Source organism: Saccostrea cucullata, unplaced genomic scaffold, assembly GCF_032062105.1.
Source record: "Saccostrea cucullata isolate Sc308-1 unplaced genomic scaffold, CSIRO_AGI_Scuc_v1 ctg5641, whole genome shotgun sequence".
NCBI lineage: Eukaryota > Metazoa > Mollusca > Bivalvia > Ostreida > Ostreidae > Saccostrea > Saccostrea cuccullata.
In genome coordinates, this window is record NW_026929696.1 from 24736 (window position 1) to 38757 (window position 14022).

The following is a 14022-nucleotide window of genomic DNA, read 5'->3' on the forward strand; positions in this document are numbered from 1 at the left end:
CAGTATACAATTATGAACTGTTCATGTGGGGACACCACTGATTATAAAGTCTGAATAATGGTTCACCAGAAGGCAATTGAAAAGTTTACAAGAGTTTTATTATCCTGAAGAATTGAGATTTATAAAATGAGCACAAAATATCAAGTCTCTTTGCTCTCCTATCCACTGCTTTTAAGCTGTTAGTAATGTAAACAGAAAACTTTAATGGAAACGTTAAAAAAAAATACTGATCCCGCAAATATGTCAATACTTTATTATCCCATATACATTTTATTCTTTATTCAAATCTCGTCAGCACAGTACAATGTCACTCTTGCACGAGAATTATTAACATGTATTATCTCATCGTCACTACGTCTGTTATCTATGAGACATTAAACATGTAATGTATACATCATCGAGGGAGTCAGCAAGATTCCAGTTCCCTAAAAGGAAGTTCATTTCCCGAGGCATAGCCAGATGAATATATAAAGTCAGTAAAGGATACAGTCGTGGTTGCTATATAGAAATGGTGTATGCCTACATGTATATACAAGTCTTGTTCACCTTTAGTTGAGCTGCATTATGAGTATTCATGACTTTATTTGGAACGTATTCGGTTCCTTTGGTATGATTAAATGAAATTGCTTTAAAATGTTCCGAATAAGTATGTATTAGTTCCTCGAACTGATGCACCCTTTTAATTTGCAGGATGACTTTTAACGATGATTTTCAGAGAATTGCCAAAATATATAGATATACTCCTAAATAGTGGAAAATCACATGAGGTACAACAAAACAAATTTTCTCATCGCATGTGACATTCTTTATACCAGTCAGACTATAACTCCGAAACATAAAAATATGGAGTACATAATCTTGTTTAGATCAAGCATGTCTGGATTTCAGTTTCTACATATAATGATTTATCGAGTGCTTATATCTCCTAAAAAGGTAACATCATTCATCGTCCAGACTGTTTGCTTGCGCTCGCATAGAGTTAATCTTAGGTATTACTATAGTATACAGGACAAAATCATCAAATGCATCATAATACCTTGACATGGTTTAAATGCCAGCACGAAAGTAATTCAGTATATTTTCTGTTCGATTACATGGCATAGTTCACAATTTCATGATTATGTTTTCTAAACAAATGTAGCTAACAAAAATCTGCTCAATAGCTATTGAAAGACCCTGAATTAAAAATGATGTTTAAATTTTTGAGTACAATGATCATACATCTTTTTCAGCATTTATTTTTATATTACTAAGTGAAATATTTTCAGTGCATACATGTGCCAAAAAGGCAAATTGTTTTTATTTTCATCCAAATTTTGTTGCGAGACATTGAATTTAATGTATGTTTGATGTACGTGGTTTTTCAATTCATTCAATTGAATTTAATTATCGAAAATTCATGAGAACAAGAACTAGGACGCATTGGCGCAATTATATGCAAGAGCGAAGTGTTCTATTTCATGTGTCTTATGAATTTTCAAAATTTAAAAACATTTTTTATATTTACATATTTTTCTGATGACTCGCAACATATTCATGACATTTTATTTATTGATCATTTATGAAAAAAAATCCCATTTATCTTCTTCACAATGGAAGTATTCAAACTCGTCCTACAGAAACTCACGTGAATGTGGACTTTTTTCTCAAATTTCAAAAAGAATCTAAGCAAACATATTTAGAAATGTATGTAAATACCGTATAAGTGGAAATTTTAGAGAGACACAATTTTAGCGATTTGTCCTTTAAATAGGGTATTCTAATTTTAGCGAGAAGTAATTTAAGCTATTTATATAGTGCTCACCAAAGCATCTATTTCAAATTAAAGACAGATTTTTAGCGGTATTTCATTTTAACGATTTGAGAACCTTCGCTAATAATGCAAAAATTAAATCCTCGCTTAAAAATCTGCTTCTACAGTATAAAAAGTTAATCTTAAACCATTATATTTAATGCGCCATGCAGAATATTTTTTTAAATTACTCTATATCATAAAACTTCTAAAGTAAAAACAGAATTCAAAATATATTCAAATAATACTTTTGATTTAAACATTGCAATAAAGATAAACCTTGATCATGTCTATGTTACTGTAGCACACATTCATGAAAATAAAAATTGATTCAATAAATAGTCGTCATTTACAATTATTTTGGAGTTTGCAAGTAGAAAGAAGTATTTGCAGGATATTATATTACCGAATTCAAGGTGAAAAAAAACTAAAGTAAAACAATAATTTATATATTGGATATATAAGATGCATGTGCATCAGAATTTACTTTAAACACCATGCATAACCACACATATGGGGGCGCGGAATGGTGACATCTGGGGGTGCGGAATTCAAAGCGGAATTTGCAATTTTCGTTGACCTGATTAGCTTTCCTACAGTGATTGAGATGAAAATAATCCTTAATTCACTTGCGGCGGAATACAGTGATATTCCGACTTACTGTTACTTGTTTACCAGCTCGGGACTCGTCCTAGAAATACGTGAACACTTCTGCAATATCTGTCAAGAGCATGCGGGTACGCAAATTTGACCGGTTTTTTTTTGTGAAAATTGGTGCCTTTTATATCACTCAGCTTCATTTGAATTATGTGAGGGAATACAAGATATGTTTTTGTTCCAGACACTCTAATGTTTCGGAGAATTCCACCTCAAATAAAGGGGGCAGACTTCAAAATAAGTGTGTGGCACTCGGGGGTAAAGTTTTTAGTGGATGCTTGGGGAAGGAATAATTTTAAGTCATTGTTCATTAATCATAATTCTTAAAATCTGCTCTGTTTTAATTGTTTAGATCCTGGTATATGAATTTAAATTGGAACAGTCTATTTTAAATGATTCGACAAATAGCGCTTTGTAGCAAAGATTTTACCACAATGATCAATCAGATTTTGATTAATGACACATTTTATGCTTGTTTGAAATTTGATTTTGTTGACCAAATCTTTCCACAGATTTCACAGGGAAACCGTGCGTACTTTCAACTTCTTCAAGAAAAATACTATTGAACAACTAATTTACCTCTTCTCACATAATCCGTCCAAATGCGCTATTTGGATGTCGCAAGCACTTTAAATTACATTAATATAAAAATAGTAGTAGTAAATTTTGTAGTATTTGGTTTGTGATACGTCTATAGTTACCAAGCCAACAGAGTAAAATGTTAATACACAGGTTAAAACCTCCATGGGATCCAAGTATATAGTCTAAAAAGTGGCTTTTCAGTCTGTCGCTCAGGCAAAGGTCAATGTTTAGACCACTGAATAAAACACAGCAATTATATTTTATGTTAAAAGTTATGACTTTTGCATGTAATAATGCATAAATATACTGAATTTTCGCACTTTAAAATATATGTCTACAGTGAAATTAAAAAAAAATGTAAAATAACTATGTCGTAAAATTTGTGTAATTTACGTTATCAAATTATTATTACTTTTTTGAATAGCATAAAAGGGTATCTAAAAACATAAAATATCTTCTAGAATATCCAACAAAGTCCATAAAATGCAACCAGAATCAAAGAAAAGCTTTATGACAGAATACTTACAAAAACACATTGGTCTTGTAACCAGAGGTGTGTGGTTCGTTTTAAGGATGTATTTTACGTTATCAACAATACTTAAAGAATACGAGTATAACTGTCTTTGCATATTAATTCATTTATTCTTCCTGACGTACCAAACACGTAAAACGTCAAAACGAGTATTGATCTGTGCGAGTACACATTTTACACCAATAAAACTGATAAAAAGTAATTTACGTTATGTAATTTACGTTATCAGTAGAAAACATACATCGTACATATCTTGCAAATAAGATGTCGGATCAATACGGAACCATGCAGGAAACGTTATTGGTTTTCTCTCAAGAGCATCTAAACATCACCGAACTTCCGATGTAGATCTGATGTAGAAAGTGCCATCAGATAACGTAAATTACATGTTACCTTTAACAACTTTCAAATATTTCTTTATTGATTCGTCAAGAATGCAATTTTTGCCTGAATTTTAATTGTTTTTAAAAACAATGTGTTCTTCTTTTTATTTGAAGCAATAGTTCACCCATAAATCTCTGTTCATTGTTGACTTTCTGAAGCAAAACTTTAATAACGTAAATTACAGTAATGATAACGTAAATTAAATATACTTTAAATGCCTTTCTCTGTAATTATATTTCATAAAATTTGTTTAACAGAGATGGTAAAGTCAAAAGAAGAAATTTAAAAAGCATATAGGGAGTAAAAGAAGATAAAATAGGTAGAGACTTAACTAGAAAAATAAAAGAAAAAATAAATTTGACAGCAGATCTTACGTTATCATTATATCCAACTGTGAATCTCTGAAAAAGATGAACAATAATCAGTATTTGTGGCAATTTATGGGTGTATGATGTTATGGGTCAGAATTACCCTAAATGCCAGCAAAGATCAATAACACAATTTAAACTTAACAATAATTTATTTACAGTATTATATAATAAGTATATGAAACATAAAGTACAAACTTAGCAAGAATCTAAAAATACATACATCAGAGTGTCCGTTGCTGCACACAATGTCCCAGTGAAAATATATCCCATTTATATCTCAATAGTGCTCATACGACAAAGTATCCACAATTATTGTATTTGCATTGAATTGACAGGGTATTTATACAGTATTATAAATCTAGAATATTCTAGAAATTGTTAAAACATGATATTACTGGAACAATCTGGACATATACAAAATTTAAGAATGTTCTAGATAAAATGACCAAACATGTTGACCACTCTGGAATGTTCAAGAAACTTAATGTTACTAATTATATACATAATGAAACAATACACATCTCACAACACCTCCCCCCTTAAAAAGTTTGAATGTTAATGAAAAACTTAAATTGTAAAACATGTACATTAATACAAAATCTAGTATGTTTACGATACTCTTGACAAGGCGTCTGCAATAACATTGTCTTTGCCTTTGATATGCTTAATTGTTATGTTGTATTCTTGTAACAACAAACTCCATCTAGTCAGTCTTTGATTCTTGTTTGACAATTTATGCAAAAATGTCAGGGGGTTGTGATCCGTATATACAAGAATTGGATGCAAAGTAACATTCAAATAAACATCAAAATGCTGTAAAGCTAACAACAAAGCAAGGCATTCCTTTTCAATGGTGGAATACTTTTGTTGACATTTTGTAAGTTTCTTTGAAAAATAAGAAACAACTCTATCTACCTTATCACTATGTTCTTGAAACAAAGCTGCTCCGATTCCAACATCACTAGCATCAACAGTAAGCTTAAATTGCTTAGAAAAATCTGGAGTTGACAGAACTGGGTTGCTCATAAGGACAGATTTGATTTTATGAAAGGATTTTTCACAGTCCTTTGTCCATTCAAAGTTAACCCTTTTTTGTAAAAGATTTGTAAGTGGACTAACTACTGAGGAAAAATTTGGACAAAATTTTCTGTAAAACCCAGCCATGCCCAAAAACCTCATTAATTCTTTCTTGTTTGTAGGAATCGGGAACTTTGCAATAGCTTCCACTTTAGCCATTATGGGTGTAACATAACCTTGACCTACTTTATGACCTAAATACTCTACATAAGCATGACAAAATTCACTCTTTTCAAGGTTCACAGTTAAATTTGCTTTAGCTAAAATGTCAAATAAAGCACGCATGATTCGGAGATGTTCATCCCATGTGTTGCTGTATATGACGACATCATCAATGTAGGCCTCGCATCCCTCAAGGTCTTGAAGAAGGGAGTGAATCATTCTTTGGAATGTAGCCGGTGCGTTTTTCATGCCAAAAGGCATTACTTTATACTGGTAAAGTCCATCTGGTGTAGCAAAAGCAGATATTTCTTTTGCTCTTTCTGTTAACGGTACTTGCCAGTAGCCTTTCAACAGGTCAAATTTACTGACAAATTTCGCGTTTCCAATGTTGTCAATACAGTCATCGATTCTAGGTATTGGATATGAATCAGTTTTGGTAACAGAATTCACCTTTCTAAAGTCTGTACATAATCGGTACGAACCGTCCTGTTTTGGTACAAGAATACACGGTGAGCTCCAATCACTTTTACTAGGTTCAACAATGTCATTGTCAAACATGTACTGCACTTCCCTTCTTAGGTACTGCAATTTTATTGGATTCAGACGGTACGGATGTTGTTTGATAGGCAGAGCGTCGCCAACTATAACATCATGACAAGCTGCATTAGTTTTCTTTGGAACATCCGAGAAGATTTGATGATACTCATTCATCAAGTTTTTAACTTGTTCTTTTTGGTGAATGTTCAAATGTCCAAGTTTGGCATCAAAATCAGCCAAAATTTCTGAGTTTTTCAAACGAACACTCTGATTACAATCTTTCTCATTCATTTCTACACTCGTATCACTTTCAATATAATTTTGAACAGTCTTAGCATTGGCTAAAGTGGAAACTGGTTTTACAGAATTTCGGTCACACCTTTCAAAATACTCTTTTAACATGTTAATGTGACAAACCCGTTTCTCTTTACGTCGACCTGGTGTCTTAACTACATAGTTTACATCACTGATCTTGCTTTCAATTTCATAAGGGCCATAAAATCTGGCCTGTAAAGGATGACCAGGAATAGGTAAAAATACAAGAACCTTATCACCTGGCCTAAACACCCTATTTCTGGCATCTTTGTCATACCACATTTTCATTTTCATCTGAGAATTCTTCAAATTTTTTTGTGCTAATTTACAAGCATTGTAAAGTTTTTCTTTGAAATCAGACACATAATCTAAAAGATTAAGATCACTAGTCTAAGTCAGCCACTTTTCCTTCAACAATTTCAAAGGACCTCTAACCGTATGACCGAACACCAATTCAAAAGGACTGAACCCAAGAGACTCCTGGACTGCTTCTCGTGCAGCAAATAACACAAGATGAACCCCTTCATCCCAGTCTTTTTCATACTGGTAACAATAGGTCTTCAGCATTGTTTTTAGGGTTTGATGAAAACGTTCTAGCGCTCCCTGGGATTCAGGATGATAAGCAGTTGATCTATATTGCCTTATACCCAACTCATGCATGACTTGCTGGAACAACCCCGACATAAAATTTGAGCTTTGATACAACTGAATTGCCTTGGGTGCTCCTACAAAACTGAAAAACTTGGTTAGGGCCTTAACTATGCTCTTTGCCTTTATATTCCTTAGAGGTATGGCTTCAGGAAATCGAGTGGATGTACACATAATGGTAAGTAAATACTGGTTTCCAGATCTGGTCCTAGCTATATAGGCAAAGGTCCTACACAATCCACTAATACTCGACTAAACGGTTCTTCAAAAGCTGGAATGGGTTGGAGAGGAGCAGATGGTATCTTCTGATTTGGTTTACCTACCATCTGACAGACATGGCATGACTTGCAAAACTTCGAAACATCCTTTCTTAGCTTAGGCCAATAAAAATGACTCAAAATCCTATTATAAGTCTTATTGACACCTAAATGACCTGCCATAGGTGTATCGTGAGCTAAACTCATGACATCTCGACGATAAGCAGCTGGGACCACTATCTGGTGAACAACACGCCACACTTCATCTGAGGAAGCGGCAGGTGGTCGCCATTTTCGCATAAGGATGCCATCTTTCATATAGAAGCATTCTCCAACTTTAGTGGCCTCTTCTGGTGGTAGTGCCCTCTTACTTAGTTGGATGATATCTGGGTCTTTATGTTGTGCTGAAAGTAACTGCTCTCGGCTTATGATATCCTTGTCTTGGCTTTCTGGTAGATTTGACTCATCTTCATCACCACTAAATTTTGGTAAAGGTTCATTCGTCACCAGCTTCTTGATATTGTGTGGTTCCATGCTTGTTTGAGTGCCATCAAGGTCAAATAAGAAAGTGTCATTCAAATCAATATCAACAGAGGAATTCGTCTCGTCAAAGGCTTGAGTATGGTCTGCCTCCATTTCTCGTCTTCTGGCCATCGCTCTAGTAACAGCACAGGCTGGATATATGTCATCATCTTCATCACAACACATGACATCTGGATTGATTTTCTCACAAACTATAGGATCTGGTACAACTTTTTCACCAGCTAAATCGTTGCCTAGCAACAAAGAAATGCCTGGAACGGGAAGAGTAGGTCGAACACCTACTATAACAGGTCCAGCAACTAAATCTGACTTCAAACTAATTCTATGCAGGGGAACATCAATGACGCCTACCTCCACACCCTGTAATAAAACTGACCCACCAGTAGAAGTCTGCTCAGACAAAGGAAGCACGCCCTCTAACAATAACGTCTGCGCAGCACCAGTATCTCTCAAAATCTGGACAGGTTTCATTTCGCTAGAGTCACCGAGTGAAACAAATCCCTGAGACATAAAGGGCTTATAATCCTCCATAGAATCAATAGAATTGGACTGTGAACCCTGGACATCAGGAGTGTCAGAACAAATCGAAACTAAGGTTTCTCTATCACCTCTAACTGCCGCACAAGCATGTGGTTGAGTTTTATCAAAATCATTTTTTCTCTTAAGTTTAAAGCATTCACTGATCAGATGACCTTTTTTCTTACAATAACTACATGTAGGAAGTGACCCTATTCCAGACGATACTTCAACACGTCCTGGACCGGACTTAAAACCACCTTGGGATGGAGACTGGGAACTTGTGGAAGACTGAGACCCTGAACCACTCTTTTTATATGTGTCTGAATTGGTAGAATTACTGCTAGTCTGAGATCTTGATACAAAATTCTTTTTATGAGACAGAGCATAAGTATCAGATATGACTGCTGCCTCTTCAAGAGTTTTCACATTCTTATCTTCTAAATGTGTTTTCAAATCTTGAGGAACACATTCCTTAAACTCTTCTACCAGGATGACTTGGCGCAAATTAGCAAAAATTTTATCAAGTTTCTTAGATCTAAACCAGTGATCGAATAAATCTTCTTTCTCTCGTGAAAATTCAACAAATGTTTGATTTTCAAACTTCTTATACTTTCTGAATTTTTGTCTATATGCTTCAGGTACTAATTCATATGCTTTTAATATTGCTGCTTTGACCTTCTCATAGTCTGAACTTTCAGCTACCCCTAGTGCAGAGTATACCTCAGCTGCTTTGCCAACCAGTACACTTTGTAACATTGTTGACCAAACATGTTGTGGCCATTTAAGATTCTCTGCGACTTTTTCGAATAGGGGAAAATATTTGTCTACAGATTTTTCTTGAAATTTCGGAACTAACCTAATATTTTTTGCTGCGTCAAATTCATTCTTGACAAATGAAGGTTCTGGTTGGTGCTGTAATCTTAATTTCTCTAACTCAAAGTTCATTTCACGCTCTTTTTCTCGCTCTTCTCTTTCTGCTGCTAATTTGTCAAATTCAAATTTCCGTTCACGCTCTCGTTCTTCTCTTTCACTTTCTAATTTTTCTCGTTCAAATCGCAATTTCTCTAACTCTGCCTGATACTGAAACTCTGACATTTTATAAGATTCTAGCTCTGATTTAACTGTATATTCTGGAAGGTCGTATTTTCCAAAGATGTTTTCTTCAACTAATTTGTTTGCAACCTTTATTCTAATGTCTTGCTTTTTCTGAGAAGACTTAACATCTAACCCTACATGCAAACCTAACGCGATCAAGTCATCTTTTTTTAACGTATCAAAAACCTGAACACTTGGTGAACTAAGAAAGTCTGTGACCGAAAACACCATGTTGATATCTGCTGGCTTATAATTTAATTTAACGATTCAATTAACAAAATTCTGACAATAAACTGCAAAAGTGCAAGAAATTCTTTATTCCGGACGAGCCCCCAATTCTGTTATGGGTCAGAATTACCCTAAATGCCAGCAAAGATCAATAACACAATTTAAACTTAACAATAATTTATTTACAGTATTATATAATAAGTATATGAAACATAAAGTACAAACTTAGCAAGAATCTAAAAATACATACATCAGAGTGTCCGTTGCTGCACACAATGTCCCAGTGAAAATATATCCCATTTATATCTCAATAGTGCTCATACGACAAAGTATCCACAATTATTGTATTTGCATTGAATTGACAGGGTATTTATACAGTATTATAAATCTAGAATATTCTAGAAATTGTTAAAACATGATATTACTGGAACAATCTGGACATATACAAAATTTAAGAATGTTCTAGATAAAATGACCAAACATGTTGACCACTCTGGAATGTTCAAGAAACTTAATGTTACTAATTATATACATAATGAAACAATACACATCTCACAACAATGAAAATACTGTATGTCATTTAAATGGGTGGAAATAAATTTCAAGAAAATATTAATTTTTGGTTTGAATAGCAATGAAATTGTAATTTACGTTATCAATATATTTCTTTAGGAGAAATGATATAGAATTTTCACAGTTTCTTACCAAAGTAAAATTTAAAATCCTTTTCTCTTCAGGATTCAAAATCATAAAATTAAGTCGGATAGAAATTCGATTTAAAAATTTTTAGCGAAAAAGAACAGAATTATTCCAGTTTAAAATTAAAGCAAACAACATTTGTTAATTACAAATTAAGAGAAAAACACTGGCGAAAAAACAAAATTGTTGATATATTTTTTTAGTACAAATATAGTTCTAAAAAACCCAGATAAATTTTAATATTCATTTTGGCAATAAAAAGACTTTTACAGGGGGTTAAATCGACCTAAGACAATAACGTAAATTACAAAGGAAAATACCCTACCTATATAACTTATTGAATATTTTTGTTATCGTGCATGGTTGAGTTCAGATTTTAAAAAAAAAATAATTCTCCAATGTTTTGTTTGCTTAAAAACACCGACTTTTCCCCAAAATAATGACTTTATTTTTTTGACAAAAGTCAGACTGCATGTGGCCGTATTATGTGAGAATAGGTGAATTACTAATTTATTCAATTTCTCACACAACAGATCTATATTAATCTGAACATTATCACCATCTATCATTTGTAATACTACGAAAAATAGTCGAATATGGCAAGCTTATCCTATGGTGCGACAAATATGAAGGTGAAATAATAAAATTCAATTATAACACAAGTTCATTCATCTAACATTAATCTCTTTTGAAGAATCTCCACAATTTGAAAAAAAAAATCTTACAAAGATTGAAATTATTTGCCAATGAAATAACATACATGCTAGTACACTTAAGAGGCCAAAGGGATTCATTTCCTCATACTTTAACACAATTTTTCGATTGCAGTGGGCCTTTTTTCCATTTTTTTTTAAAAGAAGTTTGCGTAAAATGTACATTTTGTGGTTAATTAACAAAACATGGAGGAAAGACCCACTATCTTTTAGAATACATTTCTATGACACAACATTCGATTTTTTTTCGGAGAAAAACTTTAAGTACATTTACAATCTGATGTAGTTAAGAGTCCACTCCACTTTTCATCGGGAAAAGTGTACTAGTAATATCATTTTCGACTGTATCAGTCTAAAACGATATATTTAAGAAGGCTTATAGAAACAAAAGGGTTACATTATCAATACATGTATCAAGTAATGCTCATAATACTAAAAAAAATATTTAAAAACTTGGAAAAAGTGTGTCAATCCCAGATTTCAAAAGACAAAATGGAAGGGGGTTCAGCCCTCAAGGGCCTGTAGTGATATTCAATGTTTATATTGCTATGGGTTCGAACCCCACGAATACCATTTACAACAACAGGTCTGGACTAATTTTTTTTTTCGAGAAAATTTTTCTCTGAAAGGTTTTGTTTATCATAATTTCAATAATGAAAACCGATCACGGTAGCCTAGTGGTAGAGCGTTCGCTTCGTGATCGGGAGGCCCGGGTTCGATTCTCGATCGCGGCGCCGCGTCATACCTAAGACGTAAACATAGGTAGTGACTGTTCCTTCGCCAAGCGCTCGGCACTAGAAGTGAAAGTCACGGGTCTTTCGGATATGACCTTAAAAACGTAGGTCCCGTGTCACGGTAGGCGTTGGCACGATAAAGAACCCTCACTGCTCAATGGCCCTGAGTGCCGAGTATAGGTCTAAATTTGAAGCCCTTCACCGGCATCGGTGACGTCTCCATATGAGTGAAATTCTCGAGAGGGACGTTAAACAATATACAATCAATCAATCAAAAATGAAGAATTTACTCTAAATTCGATTTTCACAAATTGAATATGATTTTAATATATATTTGAAGATATGGGCACTCTGAACGCCTTCTGAACACCTTGTTAGCACATCTTTAAATAGTCAGTATATTTAACTTTACTGCATGAACACTCGTATTTAAAATTCTAAATCAGTTCTATAGACATGAAACATATGAAGATAATGAACAGTGTTCAAGATCAAAAGTTCATAAAACAATACAAAACATGAGCAAAACAAACACAGATCTGCTTAACATCAGAAGTAAGACCAGGTATCATGGAGGAGTGAGCATCCCCTGCCGACCGGTCACACCCGCCGTATGCCCCTGGAAACACCGTCGTCAATTCAATGTGTAAATAATGGACTAACAAGTAGTATATATGTTATATGCACTCTAAACTATTGCTCAAGTGTTTATTTAGTTGTAAAAGAAAAATATGTATACCTTAAATATATTTAAGGAATGAAGCTTATCTTAACCTATAATATACGATAAAACATAATTAAAAAAAGTTATGTATATATATGTATCGCATAACATAGGTTACATTAGGCGTCATTCCCTATAATTTCAGTGTAGACAGAGACAATTTTTCCTCCAAAAATGGCTTAAAACTGAGCAAATAATTAATTTTAAAATTAACGTCAAGCGGAGTATAAACGTATCGTAGCTCATTGTAACGTAGCCAAGTTATGTGATACAATATAAAATTTTATCAAATCTTTTATCCAATCAAATGACGTGTTACAACTAAAATTAGATTATGTCGAAATATACAAATAGATGTCTAGTAAACAGTTTAAATATGCGCTAAAGCGCTCTTATTCATGGAAACGGTATATGAAATTATGAGAGAGTTTAATGAATTGATTGTAGTAATTCATTACTTGTATAATCAACATAATTTTTGTAGAAACGATTTATTTCCATTAGTTGGAGATTTATATTCCTTCCCCCAGCCTCCACTAAAATCTTTACCCCCGAGTTCCACACATTTAAATTGACGTCTGTACACTTTATTTGAGGTGTAATCCTCCGACACATTAATGTGTCTGGACCAAACTCATATCTAGAAGTCCCTCACATTAGTCAAATGAAGCTGAGTGATATATGCACCAATTTTGACAAAGAAATGGTCAAATTTGCGTCCCCGCATGCTCTTGCCAGATATTGCATAAGTATTCGTGTATTTCTAGGACGAGTCCCGAGCTGGTAAACGAGTAACAGTAAGCTGTGATATCACTGTGTTCCGCCGCAAGTGTATTTAGGATTATTTTCATTTCAATCACCGTACTAAGAAAGCTTATCAGGTCAACGAACATTGCAAATTCCGCTTCGAATTCCGCACCCCCGTATGTAAACATTCCGCACCCCCATATGTGGGTTTATGCATGGTGGATAAGTGGTGGCGTCTCCAAATGAGTGAAGAATTAGGAAAGGGATTTAAAACACAAAAAATAAAAACAAAAAAATATAAAAATTTGTGTTAACATAAAAGTGAATTTTTAAGTGACTGTTTGTTTGTTGTTTAACTCCCTCTTGGGAACCTTTCACTCATATGGAAATGCCATTGTCCACTTGCCGGTGGCAGATTGTAAATGTAGACCAATATTCGGCACTCAGGGTCATTGAGCAGTGAGAAATCTTTTTGTTTCAGTATCTTCTGTGACAAGAAGCATCATTTACATGATCTCATCCAATGGATCGGTCTCCTCATGAAGTGACTGCAATTTCAAACAAGGATTACATAATGAAATTAAAATCTAGCTCAAAATAAAATGTATATTTTTACGGCATTTTAAGCCTTCAGACAACCATATCATAACTTCGTGGGGATATATATTACGAAACGCCCTGCATGTTTGAATATGTTTTTTTATTC